Source organism: Varanus komodoensis, unplaced genomic scaffold, assembly GCF_004798865.1.
Source record: "Varanus komodoensis strain SLA01 unplaced genomic scaffold, ASM479886v1 scaffold3, whole genome shotgun sequence".
Lineage (NCBI taxonomy): Eukaryota > Metazoa > Chordata > Lepidosauria > Squamata > Varanidae > Varanus > Varanus komodoensis.
This window is the reverse complement of record NW_025335761.1, coordinates 57204052-57210066: the sequence shown is the minus strand read 5'-3', so window position 1 is coordinate 57210066 and position 6015 is coordinate 57204052.

Here is a 6015-nt window from a genome sequence, read left to right as displayed (position 1 = left end):
AGCATCTGGCCTTCTAAAGAGCAGTCAGGGTTGATCTCCTCTAGGACTGACCGGTTTGATTGCCTTGCAGTCCAAGGGACTCGCAGGAGTCTCCTCCAGCACCACAATTCAAAGGCCTCAATCCTTTTGCGCTCAGCCTTCCTTATGGTCCAGCTTTCACAGCCATACATTGCAACTGGGAAAACCATAGCCTTGACTATACACACTTTTGTTGGCAGGGTGATGCCTCTGCTTTTTACTATGCCGTCTAGATTTGCCATAGCTTTCCTCGCCAGGAGCAAGCGCCTTTTAATTTCTTGGCTGCAGTCCCCATCTGCGGTGATCTAGCTTCTAAGGTTACCCAGCTTCAAATAATTGCACCAGCTAAGAACAAAAGAAAAGCCCTGCCAAATCAGACCCACGGTCCATCCAGCCCAGCACTCTGCACCCACGGTGGCAAGCCGGCTGCCCACAGGATCCCCCAGCAGGATGGGCGCAAGGCCTCCTCCTGGCCAAGCTCCTCAGCAACCGGGGGATGCAGGCAGGCCACCTGGGGTCAAGGAGGGAGCACATAGCTTGCAAGGCTAGTAGCCATGGCTAGTAGCCATGGCTAGTCTCCTCCCTCGTGAATCTGTCCAGCAGCAAGCCACTGAGAGAGGCTCTGGCTATTTACAGATAAAGCACAGGTGTGTCTTTTGCATTAATGCCATGAAATCTAGGACGCCCTGAGGGGAGGGACCTCCGAGCCCGTTTGCCATTCCCCCACTGTTAGGGGCTGGCATCAGGGGTGGGAGCCTGCAAAGGCCCCGCCACTGGCCGGCCGGCCGGCCCGTTGCTCTGGCCCAGCGACAGCGGTGCTGAGGAACTGGGCCGCGCGGCTGCTCGCTGGCTCTCCTCTGCCATTTGCACACTTGACAGGCTACAGAGGAGGAAGGCGAGGGGTGGCCAGAGCGCTGGGGCCTGTGGCAGAGAGGACGTGAAGTTCAGGAGGTGGAGAGCCCACCGGGGGCCTGTTGACTGAGGTCTCTCCAAGGCTGGCACTGCCACCATCTGAAACTAGGTGGGTGATGGAAAGGAAGCCAGGGCTTCTTGGATGTGATGCCCCCTGTGGGAGGCCGCTTCAGCGCAACCTGGCAGGTGTCCACTTTGACGTCATCGCAGTGCCGGCAGGGTTGGTTTCCCATTCTGCTGAATTTGGCTGTTTGGTTTTTGCAGTGGTTTCTACTTCTCTCCTGCTGTTTTTCTTCTTCTGAGGAGCTCGAGGGGGCTTACGCCGACCTCCTGCACCCCATTTTAACTTCAGAACAGCAAGCCTGTCAATTCGGCGAGTCAAGAATGAGTTCCTAAGTGGGGACTAAAACCCAGTTCTTCCGGGTCCCTGGTCCAGCACACGACCCACTGTGCCACCCTGGCTCTCTTTGTGCGTTTTATTCTGCTCTGCCCTGATTTCAGGAAACCATTGTGCACACACATGGAAAGGAAATACAGATATTTCCATAATAAAATAGTCTACACCCATCCCCACACTGTTCCCTATATAATGTTCAAAATCGGTGCCTCTGAATCACTTGCCTGGCCAGAGCAGACAAGAGAACGTGGGGAAAGGCTGGGCTGCTTTCAGAATGCTGCTGAGCCGAGATGCCCTTTTTTGTGAAAAAGTCTGAGATTTTCCTATTGATTGTAGTTATACCCCGTTTTTCTGCAGTGAACCCAACATGGTTTACATAATCCCCCTTTCCAATTTACCCGCAACTGAGTCAGGGCCAGGCCCAAAGTCACCCAGGGAGTTTCATGCCCGGGGGGGGGGGGGACTAGGACCCGTACCTCCCACGCCCCCGTCCAACCTTCTCATGGCTTTGCTTTACCTAATTATTAATTCATGATCCTTCCACCCAACTTAATATCATCACATGTCTAAGTGGTTCTCATTAATTGCTTACATAATGCAATATCAGAACAGTAAATAATTAAAGCGTTCTTCTCGTGATCTTAGGAGACGAAGGCCACTCTGCAGAATTTTCTCTGACTAGTCGCCAATATTTATTCATGCATTGGTGGCCAGGGCCAGTCTCTCACCATGAGGCCTGAAAGAAATGCTGGCTCTGAGGCTCTGCGGAAGAGGCGAAACGGCAGCCGCGCTCCCCAACAGAGGAGCTGCTTGCTGCCGCTGCTGAAAGGGAGAAGGATTCCGGGAGGCGGCTTGGGCACAGCTGCATCTTCACGCTTGAGTTTAGCGCCCTAGCACCGTTCAGAGTGCCACTGCTGCAAAGACAGCGCTCGGCGCTCCGCATCCCACCTTGGCTGCTCCCCCTTAGAATGTCTTGCACTTCAGCCCGCTTGCCCACCCATCTCCATCCTCGGGGAAATGCTCGCCATGTTGAATGGATTTCTGCCAGCAATGCTGGAGGCACAGGCCTGCTGAAAAGCGAAGCAAAGCAAAGCAAAGCAAAGCAAGCCCTCTCCATCTGGCTTTCTGCACCCACTGTAGAAAAGAGCTTCAGTGCTGCGAACACGGAGGTTCTTCGCACGTGGGATAATGGCTTAGCTAAGCACGCTGAGGGGCTCTGGGGCTCCCATTACTGACAGAGTAAACATTCTCTGATGTTATGACTTAATCTTACCCCTCGGCAAAACAATTCAGCTGAACAGCTTTGCACATGGTTTCACACACAGCTTGGTAAGTGTGGCAGAGGAGCACAAGATCAGACAGGTAGGGAAACCACACGAGGGGGACAGATTCCAGTTCCAGCAGATGCCCCAAAGTCATCCCAGCCCACTGCAGGCAGAACAAATTGGCTTGCCAATCATTAGTCTGAGAGCCAACGCGCTTCGAGTGGCCCACATAGACTAAACTCAAAAATGCAATATCATAAAATGAAACAAACCAACCAATGGCATTTTCAAACCATCAGCAACAACAGTAAAGATCCATTAAAGAGCCTGAGAATAAAGTCTTAATGGGCCATGAAAAGATGGCAGTGTTGGTGCCTTAGGGAAATCATGCCAGAACGAGAGGGCTGCCACCTGCAAGGCCCTCTGCCTTTTACTGCCCCCTGACTCTCCTTCAGAGGAGGGGCTCGGAGGCAGGCTGCACATTGCGATCGTGCTCCCCAGGCAGGTCCAGTGTGTCATGGGCTGTGGTTGTGAGACGTGTAGAGGTCACATCAAATGCCTTGAATTGGGCTTGGGGACAGAGTGGCATCCAGTGCGTGCAGGCCAGAACCAGGGTTCTCTGCTCAGACCTTCTGGTCCCAGCTCTCCGTCTGGCCAGTGCCTTTTCCATCAGCTGCCACTTCCAAACCATTTTCACCGGCGTCCCACTGCACTCATCCAACCGTTCCCACTCCAGCTTGGCCTCCTGAGGTCTGCCCTTCATGCACCTGTTGAACTTCTTAGCATACATCTCCGGCAGGGAAATGTGCCAATGGCACCCGGCCAAAAAGCAGGCTGCTACCCCGCAGCTGGGCAGTCTGAAGCCAAACTGATGCAGGTGTTTCCACATGGATACACGTGAGACAACCTGCGGGTCTTACAGAGCTCAGTAGCACCTGCTTGGCTCTTGGGCATCAGCTGACTTCCTGGAGAAGGTGGATGGTGCACTGCTGCCCGAGCTGAGCAGCCTGGATGCCCAGAGAGCCGAAGCCTGACCCATGCAGACGCTGCTCCTGCCAGGAAGAGGCCTCCCCTCTGTCTTGCTGACAGTGGCCAGCCCCATCTCCGCCGCGGGAGGAACGCTGCCCAGCTGCACGCCTGCCCCAAGGGCAGGAGTGGTTCAAACAGCAAGTGGGGCCATCTCTTCAGGCCTCCTGAGCAGATAAGAGCTGCTTGGAGGAAGGAAGCCCAGCTCTCCGCCGGCTCAGACTTGAGCCAGATGGCGGGAGGGGGTGGGGGTGAGCCTTCATTAATGTCAGTCTCTGGGTTTAGTTAAGGATATTTGTCCTTAATTAAATTAGCATCCTCTTCCCACTTCCCATAATGCTGATGGGTTGTTAGAGGTAATTTTTTGGAGGGTGGGGGTTCTGTTTTTTGGAAATGATCAAGATTTGGGATGCATTAGTAGAAGTATTACTTCCAAATGGCAAGAAGTAGTAGTTCCTCTATACTCCTCACTAGTCAGACTTCATCTGGAATGCTGTGTCCAGTTCTGGGCACCAAGATTTAAGAAAGATGCAGGAAAATTAGGGTCCAGAGGAGGGCAACAAAAATGATCCAGGGTTTGGAAACACTGCCCTGTGAGGAGAGACTGAGAGAACTGGGAATGTTCAGCCCTGAGAAGAGAAGGCTGAGGGGGGGCATGATGTCCCTCTATAAGTACCTCAAAGGCTGTCACAAAGAGGAAGGTCAAGATCTCTCCTTGCTGATGCCAGAGTGTAGGACACAGAATAATCAATTCAAGCTGCAACAACCCAGATTCAGGATGGACATCAGGAAAAGCTTCCTCGCTGTCAGAGCAATACAGCAGTGGGACCAGCTGCCCAGAGAGGTGGTGGACGCTCCCACACTAGGAACATTCAAAAAGCAACTGGACAGCCATCTAAGTGAGATGGTATAAACTGGTGTCCTGCAACAGCAGGGGATTGGACTTGATGGCCTTCATGGCCCCTTCCAGTTCTACTATTCTGTGACTCTATGATCTCCTGTACTTTTCAGTTTTTCAGAGGAAGCCACCTGCCTCATACCGAGTCAGCCCCACAGTTGATGTTGATTGGCGGCTGCCCGTGCGGTTTTAGGCAGGAGCCTTCCCTGGAGTGCTCTGCTCAAACCCAGCATCTTCTGCTGGCAAAGCAGGGGGCTCTTTGGCAAGCAGATTTCCACCAAAGTCAGAGTGGCACTGGAAGCAGGGGAGTCTTGGCACAGTGGTGCCTATATTTTAGAAACTTTCCTCAATCTGGGGAACCCACCAGTGCTTTTATTCAAAGGCTCTTGAAATGGGACCTACTGATTCTAACCACTGATCAGATGCAGCTTTATAAAATTCTAGGACCCTCTGCTGCAGTGCCATCATTTCGGGAACCACCAAGCGTGGCCTGTTCATAAAGTCTGTGTCCTCCCCTCCCAGGCATTTAAACTGTGCTGCCCCAGTCCCTTGTCCTCCCAACAAAAGCCTGAATAGCAACCCCCCGTTTTGCTATGGGGCTGAGGCTGCACGAAACCAGCCAAGACAGGACGGTTCAGTGGTACATCTGCTTATCACACAAGCAGAGAGAGTTTGTGAAAGCATCTTTGCCACAACAGATTTGCCTCTCCAAAAGTAGCGCTGACAAATGCAAATGAGGGCTAATTAATGTTTTCCTGCAGTCATGTTGGCAATGATAGCCCGGTATTCATGTCATTTCATCGCTGGTGACAGTGCTGCTAATGGAAATGGGTACAGATGGGTGGAATGTTTTGCGGGCCCTCAATAATCATGGAAAAATCATTCACTGAACCACGAGAGATCTGTGTGTTGCTGGCAAAGAGGTGCGAGGCACATATCTCAGGTCAGGCAGGGGAAAGGACATGGAACTGGGAGAGGGGACGGCATCGCAACCGACAGTGGCTTGTCTTGAGCCACGAAGTCCGGAGAAGAGGCCCAGCTTGGCTTTGCGGAACACCTCTCCCGCTTCCGATGAAAAACTCTGCCAAGCAGGACACCTGCTCCACCAGAGAGAGGACACATTATTGGCTCTTTGAGCATCATCTTCAGTCTGCTTGGATCTCTGCTGCCACCTAAACTCTTGTATTCCTTTTTCATGTGCAAGAGGGATCACTACAGTGCATCCCAGAGAGGAGCAACTTTCCAGACTATTTTCAACACATGCCCATTTTGCATATTTTTAAACATCGGTCCATTCTGCCAATGTCCTCATGAGGCCTTCAAGTAAAAAGAACGCATGAAATTTCATTTCATTTTTGTACACCATTTCCCCCTAACATGCCCTGTTTGCACACAATTTCTCCTAATATACCCATCTTGTACATAGCTTTCCAGAATATTGGTATCTTGTATTCTGGCGCTGAAAATTCCATTGTGACATTTAAAGTGCTCCATTTAAA